Genomic DNA, 9,536 nt, shown 5'->3' with positions numbered 1-9,536 from the left:
GGAGAGTTTCTCAGCACGACGGCGTGGTGACAATGATGATGTTCTACCGACGCAGGGCTTCGCCTAAGCACCGCTACAGTATTATCAAGGTGGACTATGGTGGAAGGGGGCACTGCACATGGCTAAAAGATCAAACGATCAATTGTTGTATCTCCAAGGCGTGCCTCCCTCCCCGTATATAAAGGAGTGGAGGAGGAGGAGAGGGCCGGCCCCTATGGCGCGCCCTGGAGGAGTCCTACTCCTACCGGGAGTAGGATTCCCCCCCTTTCCAAGTAGTAGGAGTAGGGGACAAGGAAGGGGAAGAGGGAAGAGAAGGAAGGAGGGGGCGCCGCCCCTCCCCCTAGTCCAATTCGGACTAGTCATTGGGCGGGCGCGCAGCCTACCTCTATCTCTCTCCCCTAAATCCCAGTAAGGCCCATATAATTCTTCCCTCGTATTCCCGTAACTCCCCGGTACTCCGAAAAATACCCGAATCACTCGGAACCTTTTCGATTACCGAATATAGTCGTCCAATATATCAATCTTTACGTCTCGACCATTTCTAGACTCCTCGTCATGTCCCCGATCTCATCCGAGACTCTGAACTATCTTCGGTACATCGAAACTCATAAACTGATAATATAACCGTCATCGAACTTTAAGCGTGCGGACCCTACGGGTTCGAGAACTATGTAGACATGACCGAGACACATCTCCGGTCAATAACCAATAGCGGAACCTAGATGCTCATATTGGCTCCCACATATTCTACGAAGATCTTTATCGGTCAGACCGCATAACAACATATGTTGTTCCCTTTGTCATCGGTATGTTACTTTCCCAAGATTCCATTGTCGGTATCTCAATACCTAGTTTAATCTCATTACCGGAAAGTCTTTTACTCGTTCTGTAATACATCTTCCCGCAACTAACTCATTAGTTGCAATGCTTGAAAGGCTTAAGTGATGTGCATTACCAAGAGGGCCCAGAGATACCTCTCCAACAATCGGAGTGACAAATCCTAATCTCGAAATAAGTCAACCCAACAAATACCTTCGGAGACACCTGTAGAGCACCTTTATAATCACCCAGTTACCTTGTGACGTTTCATAGCACAAAAAGTGTTCCTCCGGTAAACGGGAGTTGCATAATCTCATAGTCATGGGAACATGTATAAGTCATGAAGAAAGCAATAGCAACAAACTAAACAATTAAGTGCTAAGCTAACGGAATGGGTCAAGTCAATCACATCATTCTCCTAATGATGTGATCCCGTTAATCAAATGACAACTCTTTGTCTATGGATAGGAAACATAACCATCTTTGATCAACGAGCTAGTCAAGTAGAGGCATATTACTGACACTCTGTTTGTCTATGTATTCATACATGTATCATGTTTCCGGTTAATACAATTCTAGTATAAATAATAAACATTTATCATGATATAAGGAAATAAATAATAACTTTATTTTGCCTCTAGGGCCTATTTCCTTCAGAAGCACGATCAGCCTGACCAGGAAGGTCTATTCCTGCACGCAATCAAAGAACAAGCAAGAATATGATAATGCAATCTGAATATTGCGAATATAGATGAAGTATTGATAAAGGTGGGATCCGAAAGCAGTCTTGGTCTGGTCGTTGGACACAAACGAAGTACACGAAGTTGCAATGGCTAACTTTTAACTAAACAAATCCCAAGGAAAAAGCTAGTAGATAGATATACTTATATAGGAGCAAGGGGTGGCAGCCAAGGAGGTGGAAGGACGTCCCAAGGCAACCTAAAACTAACCTAGGTCGTACAAGGCTCATGGGCCCAAGTGGAGGTTGTGCAACACCTTTGGACTTGTTGTTTGACTCAAACTAGCGGGTGCACCCGCGCATTTGCGCGGCTAGAGTAGTTTTTGTTATGTTTTATATTTGGGGCAGTTGATGTCTTCTGTTTGAATTTATGAATTTGAACATGTAGTGTACATAATTTTATAATATTTTTTAGAGCCTCACTATTCATATGTAGTTTCCAATTTCTCTATCTACTCCTATTTTAGTTTGGCCTGACATTTTGTTCTTATTTTTTCTCGCATTAAATGACATTCATTTTGAATTGTTTATAGTACATTGAGAAATGTTAAAGGTTGTTTATTTTCCAACATGAATTTTGGCATGTAATTTATATATATATATTCCTATCATTCAAAAATGTTTGTTGATTCCTACTAATCTTGCTGATTATCTAATGGTGAAAAATATAAAGATTTGTATCATATCTGATCCTTTGAATAACAATGGATAAGTTTCATCTATTTTCTGGGGGAAGTATAAGTTCCATCTTTTTAAGAGCATTTTTCACCAGCACATTCATGGTTTTTAATGTTTGCATCTGTGTATACCGAGAAGTATATATATATATATATATATATATATATATATATATATATATATATATATATATATATAGTGTTGCTATTCATCACCTAGGGTGCAGAATAACTTATTCTTCACCCGAGGTAATCTTACGGTCGCTTCATAAACAAATTACGTTTGGATTACAAATAGTTACACTCATATTGATTCACTACATAAAATTTGGTATAAAAAAACAAAAAAAGGTTATAAGACCATAAATATCGCATTTTTATGTATGTTTTTACGTTTGTAACTTTAATAACATAAAATACTTTTTACGGCGAGTATATATTTTCTTACGTTCTCTTTTTACGTATGAAATAAGACAAAATTTAAGAAACCTAAAAATACGATGCATTGACGTCAAAGTAGAGAGGGGGTGAAGGAGAGGGCACCATCTAAACTCAGGGGCATATGCACCCACTTTTCATAAAATGCATTTTAAGCATGTTTTAAAATGTCAAAAAAATCAAAAGAAAATATCATGCATACATGTTCGCAAATATGTGTACGCGGCACAATGTTTTATGAAAAAATGTCTTTTTGTTTTGCCTCCGCAAAAAAGACAAATTTCAGTGCTTCTAAATAGTGTTTCACGACATAATTTTTTTGTCTTTTTTGCACAGGCCACAAAAAAAGTTATTTTTCCGTGAAACTTTATGCACGCACATAGAACATGGAGACGTACCCGTGCAATTTTTTTCCATATTTTTTTAGAATTTAGAAATGTGTTTTTCAAAATGGGTTCATATGTACTCGGGTTCATTTATGCACTTCTTGGGGGTGAAGAATAACTATTCCTCACCCAGGATGACGAATAGCGCGACCCTATATATATATATATATATATATATATATATATATATATATATATATATATATATATATATATATATACACCCAATCTTGCATAGCCAATGTATGATGTGTTCCCACAAAAAGAAAAGATGTATTATGTGTCATGCCTAACATACTTTTCTGCAAGCCCATTAGAGTGAAGATGATTACCACTCCGTATAAATTTTTTTCTAAGTAAAACAGCTGGTAGTCCCAGTCCCAGTCATTTACACAGAACTCTCAGCCCTAAAAATATATCTACATAGAACTCTCTCTCCTTTCCCTCTCAGTAAAAAAAAGAACTCTCCTCCCATACGATCCCACCAGGCACCTCATACACACCTGCCATTTCTTCCAATTTGCCGCCGGCGAAGGACGACGTCGATGTGCCCCATTAGGAAACTAATCCTCATGCTATCCCAGATCCGCATGTCGCTTCTTTTCTCCTGATTTTTCTTCCTTGGTGGTGGCACATGTGGCTGGGTGAGCATGTGGATCTCGGCGAACTCGTCGACTCTGGCAACGCGGTCACGGAGATGTCCAGTGAGAACGCGGGTTGTGCTACTCAAAGTTGTCGTAGCCGGAGTTTCTGGATGTTGGAGCTGCGAAGGCATTGAGGGAGTTCGCGGATGAAGAAATATCTGCAAGACGTGAGTATCTTCTGTGAGTCGATGTTAGTTGTTGCCCTCCTACTGTCCGGACTTCTACCAAATGTAAGTGTTATTTGAACCATATAAGTTTTGTTTAAGTTGAATGATCTAGAAATCAGAATAAGATTTTATCTTCCCGTTACTAAACAACTTTTCGTGTGAAATCAGAAATTATACCAAAAATTTCTGTGTGGAGAAGTGCACTTATACTTGTTCTCTGAATTCTGTAGTAGAGAACACAGTAAAGCAAACATATGGATCTGCTGGAATTAAGTCTAACTGAACCTAGCAACAGACCCTTGCATTTAATTATTGATTGACAGTAAAACAAAGGAATTTTAGATGCACTTTTACCGATCTAGGTAACAGAAGCATCAACTTAATGTGAGACATGCACGCGTCTAGCTGCAGGTGAAGTTTTCAAGTTCAGCGATTTAGGTGCGGCTAGTTTTGTTGTTGGCTTCTTGCGTCTTAATTACCATGTAGAGGCACTGCTATATGGTGAACATACACAATGTTATATGGTGCACACACAAATGTAAGGCGTCTGAATTAGCTACACATATAGTTTCTTATCTTGATTATGGAATCTTGTCGGCTAATATGGTTTCTGAGAATCATGTTTATTAGAGTGGTTATTATTCAAAAAAACTTCTGCCCATGCAGAAAGGAAGCTGCATGTACACACTTGTTAACATCTGTATGCATGAAAGCAGTGTATGGAAAAAATAATATGCATTGCCATGTTCTTACTAAGGTCATGATTTACCTCTTCCACATCTCATCTCTTAGTGTCTGGCTATGTTTTTATATTGTTTTGAAAAATTGCCGCCATGAGATCAAGTCTAAACATTGTTCAGTCTCACCTTATCATCTCGGTTCCTTCGCCTAAAAATGTTTTAATTGCATTCCTTGATTACGAAAATACAGTTGCAATCATGCTTATCTTTTGGTTATTAATTAGTATGTAACTTGCTCATCTAAGAAAATGTAACTACTCATTGAAAATTGCTAAATTATCCTCTTATTTTAATTTACTGGATTCTTTTTTATGGACTTCATATAGAATATCTTTGATTCTATTCCTAACATTTTTATTAAAAAATTAATTTTAAAACCAATTTTTTGGGTGTTCACAGATACAATGTTTTCTTAACTCATCTAATGCAGATCCTGTATGAACCTATGGATTTGATATTTCAATTAGTTGGATGCTCATCGCTTCTGTATTCAATGCGCGGTAGGTTGATAAGTGTATGGGATATTTTGATGTGTTAGCTATAGTATTATAGGTGTCTATTTTCTTATTTGTCATGCAAGTATGGAGACAAGCATGCATACATGTATGCTAGCTTTCCTGTTTGCATGCGTGCATGTGGGAGTTGCAAATTAGTGTTGATTTTTTTTTGCAAAAATAAGATTTGCATTCAATTAGAATCCTAGATAGACAGGGACACATCTCTTCCATGTACGGCATACATGTCCGGGGAAGACTCATATATATTTTCATTATTATCCGATAAGGCGTTTTTTATTTGGTATAGACCTTCTTGTGTTTTTTCTTCCATGTATGTGCTTTTTATTCCTGATAACAGACCTCTCGTAGTTTGCTCTTTCTAGTTGGTTTCCTTTTTTAACTAATGTCTTTGTATGCGTGTTGGACTCTCCTATACGTGTGTTATCTCACGAAAGTTGGTGTGCCTTTTCTTTTTGAGTTGAAGTTGGTGTGCTTTTTCTAACTAAAATGTGTACGTATGCATGTTGGACTTCCCTGTACATCCTCTCTAGGGAAAAAAGAGAACTCCTTGTAGATGTGTCAATGATCTACTGTGTACGCGCTCTATGTCTTACGTAACCTTTTCATCTTTAAAGCTCATCCGCTATAATAAGAATCAATGGAGTATATATTTTTAAATTAATATGTACCGATTGATTGTTGTCATACAGAAAGGAAGCTACATGTACATACTTGTTAGCATTTGTATGCATGAAAGCAGTGTATGGCAATAATAATATGCATTGTCATGTTCTTACTAAGGTCATGATTTACAAAGAGGTCTTCTAAAATTAGAAGATCTCTTTGTATTCTATATATATTTTTTGCGCTATCTTCGCTTGGGCACTCTGTGTCGTCAATCAACACCTTTAATCCTTCTGTGTATGTGACTCTTGATAATGCCACATATAGTTGCCCATGGCAGAAGACTTGCTTAGGCAAATATAGGCCCACCTTCTTTAGGGATTGACATTGGCTTTTATTTATGGTCATTGCAAAATAAACTGATAGAGGATATTTCCTTCTTTTCAGCACGAAGGGCCACTTCAAGTCGCTTGGTGACATAATGATTTCAGGTATGTATACCTTGTCACTGACGTGTGTTCCTGTGATTATTTGTGCCTCAATGTACCTTTTGCCCAGCTGTGTGATAGTCATTCTTGTGCCATTGCATAAACTTGCCGCTTGATTGATGTTCCGTAGGAGCATCACCTGCAAGCCTACCTTCAGTTTTAGCTCGTGGATTGGAATTCCTGGGAAGGTCATGTTGTTGAGGAACTCTGCTGGACACATATTCTCCATTGTGTTGTAATTCATTGTTGCCTTGCATACAGTGTCCAAGTATAGGTATGTCATCTCTTCACCTTGTATTTGGCTCATTATGTAGTAATTTATCTTCTCTCAACTATTTCATTCCTTGGACACTGTATTGCTCTTTCTTCGACAAATTCACTGTTACCATAGTTTTGCTGCAAGTTTGGGTACGTGTATCTCTTCTTTGGGGTCTTCTCCTTTAAGTAGAAGTAGGTCTTTAGGTATTCTTACCCAATCATCTGCTTCATCATTTTTTTATCGCAATTTGATCCATTCTGCAAATTCGGCCACATTTTGCTTTTGTATTGGATCTTCTGACAAACTTTAGCCGCATGTTTTCAGTTAGAAAAATATTTAAAAGTACTTCCGTAGGTATGACCTTTGACCGAGGCATTTACTATCTGCTCTCTCTTTCCCTTTGTTATCACTTGAAGTATTTTTCTGAAGTCGCCTTCTAGCACAACTGTCATGTCACCAAATGGCCTTTCGTCACTATTTTGGTTTGTGAACCTTAGAATATCCCTAAGGCTTTTTTCTAGTGCATCGAAGCAGTGTTTGTCATAGGAGCCTCGTCCCATAATATCACCGAGGTTTTCTTTACCAGTTCAGCCAAATGTGATCCTTGTTTTATTTCACATGTTGATTCTTCCGTGGTATTTATTGGAATGTGGAATCTTGAGTGTGCTGTTCTTCCACCTTATAGGAGCAAAGCTGCAATGCCAGATGATACTACCGAAATCACTTTCTTTCCTTCTGATCGTAGCTTCGTTGTAATTGCTTTCCATAGGTAAGTTTTGCCTGTGCCACCATAGCCTTCTACAAATATCTGTTTTCCAAGTCCTTTCTCAGCTAATTCTATTATTGCGTCAAAGGTCATTTTCTAGCCGTGGTTGACATTGCTTATTATGGTTTCGTGCTCATTCTTTAGTGCCTCCATGTCATAGATAAGTTCTTCGTTTATCATTCTGTTCCCAAGTTGTTCAAGTTCTGTAGCATTTCGTAGTTCTATGTCTGGATAGTCCTTTAGTGTTTTTCTTGCTTGCCTCATTAGTTTCTCTATCTCCACTTGCAGGGTGTCCATAGTAGATTCTCCCAACAGCGAAGCCCCTTTTCCGCTCCTCAGGTTTTGGTTTCGCTTTTCCATACAAATTTTGATGGTAATTCTGCATAGGTTAATTCTTTTCCCACCTCATGTATTTTGTTTGCCTCCATCCACTCAGTGAACTTAGTACTCGTGGATCCTGGCCTTCTTACTATCTTCTCTATGTCAGTCGAGTCCGGAAAAATAAGTTCTTGCTCATTTTTAATGTGGAATGGTAGTCTCTCGACTGGTGGATCATGATGGTGTATATCAAACAGGAATGTTTGCCAGCATGCTTCAGTTGTTGATATGTATCTCATCTCTAGGTATTTCTTGATGTCATCATAGTCATTTGCCGCATCTCTTCCCTTTAGCAAGGTTGTTACCTGGTCGTCATCTTTATGGATGTTCTTAAATAGGTAGGTACTTGATTGACCTTGGCCTTTGGCACCACTTGACATTTATGTGAGCTTGGAATTGGCCAAAAGGTTTCGGTTGTAGGGTACGACAAATCTATCGTTGAGCATTGCTCCTCCCTTTTTGATCTTCCTTCCATTGTCTCGCCTTCTATATACTGGAAAGCCATCCTCATCATTTGTGGTATCGACATTGTATCCTTTTGGGAAGTGCTTAGTGCGTCTGTTGTCAATCATGCATGATGATTTTGTATTTGACACTCTGCAAGGCCCGTGCATCATGAAATTTTCCACAGTTTCATATCCGTCCGGATCGTCATCTTTGTCTGGGATCTCCGCACCGATTATTTGGTCGATTTGTGATGTTACTTTGCACGTGTATCATATCTAGGCTAATAAGCTCATCGGTGGTAGGATTGACTGAATCCCGTATTCACATTTGTTTTACTTGAATGTTCCAGTGATGTCCCCTTGTATTTAAGTCGCTCAACTTGTTACATGCCATAGTGTTTTGCCTTGAATATTAATAGGGAACAATTTTTCAATTGATACAATATTTATAAAGATTATATCTAGAGAAAATAAGACTGTTAATAACAATTACTAAATTATCTGATGATTCAGGCCAAAAGTGCTTTGGCGTCCCTTCTTCCGATGTCGATTGGATTGCTGGGCGTGGCTTCGTCATGCGTTGAGCGTGCTTTGGCGTGACTTCATCAGACGTCAAGTGAAGCGGCTGGAGGTGGCTGAGGTGGATTTTCATGTCGACGTCGAGTTGCCTAGTCGCGTGTGACGTCTTTGCTGACTTCTAAATTCTTTGGGTGTGTGCTTCTGCGGCCGGCTGTACTCATTTATATATGGGTGGAGGTGTGTGGGTTCAGGTGGTTGTGACCGTGGAGAAAGCAGATCGGTCTTTTTTCATGTCATGGTTCCTGTTTTGGAAGTTTCTCATGTAAGGTCTGGTTAGGTCCAATCGTTGTCCTTATTTGTTTAGGTTTCCTATTATTTTTTATTCCTTGACCCATTGATTGAAATATTTTTTCCTGTTTCTGCGGGCTAGTTGACGTTCGAAAGGAACCTATGTGCGTTGTTTGTACGTGGCATGTTTTACTACTTGTACATGTACACATATTTTTACGTAACGTTTCCATATTTTAATCTCAGCCGTTAAAAGATAAAATAAATGATCAAAATAATTTAATCTATGTGGACGCACGTAATGGTTTGTTTTACTTCTGTTTTAAGTATATAATAGAAGATTCTGCTGCAGCGTCAGATTGTTTCGTCGATATCTCAACGCTTCGGACGAATTTGAAGGTGATTTTAATTGGGTTGGAAAGAGCACTAAATCTACTTTCTAAAAAAAGAATCACCCAATTTGGAGTCCGTATGAAAAAGTTGTTGACGTTTTGATTCAGGTATATCTGTGCAGTCCGAATCTGAATCCAAAACGTGAGAGACTTGGACTCTATCTTCTTTTGGCCCAAAAGTGACGTGAGAGGACTTTTTGAACAGAACCTAAACTTCTCATTTTCCCTTATCTTCATATGTGGATTGTACAAATGTCTCATACACCTAC

General features: G+C 38.5%; 1 long non-coding RNA gene across 5 annotated transcripts; it reads left to right on the top strand.

The window, feature by feature from the left end:
• Positions 1-3,473: 3,473 nt before the first annotated feature.
• Positions 3,474-9,053, top strand: LOC125543962 (uncharacterized). Of its 5 annotated transcripts, none has more exons than XR_007299165.2 (6): positions 3,474-3,933; positions 5,041-5,110; positions 6,179-6,222; positions 6,350-6,493; positions 7,164-7,247; positions 7,533-8,575. It is a non-coding gene; the product is annotated as an uncharacterized LOC125543962 (long non-coding RNA). The 5 variants fall into 5 exon arrangements; XR_007299169.2 differs by lacking the exon at positions 5,041-5,110 and adding an exon at positions 8,582-9,053 and having other exon boundaries at positions 3,476-3,933; positions 7,533-7,617; XR_007299168.2 differs by lacking the exon at positions 5,041-5,110 and adding an exon at positions 8,582-9,053 and having other exon boundaries at positions 3,476-3,933; positions 7,533-7,631.
• The last annotated feature ends 483 nt before the right edge of the window (positions 9,054-9,536 follow it).

The sequence above is a fragment of the Triticum urartu genome, chromosome 3A, assembly GCF_056163025.1.
Source record: "Triticum urartu cultivar PI428250 chromosome 3A, HENAU_Tu73, whole genome shotgun sequence".
Classification (NCBI taxonomy): Eukaryota; Viridiplantae; Streptophyta; class Magnoliopsida; order Poales; family Poaceae; genus Triticum; species Triticum urartu.
This window is presented reverse-complemented; position numbering and strand designations above follow the sequence as displayed.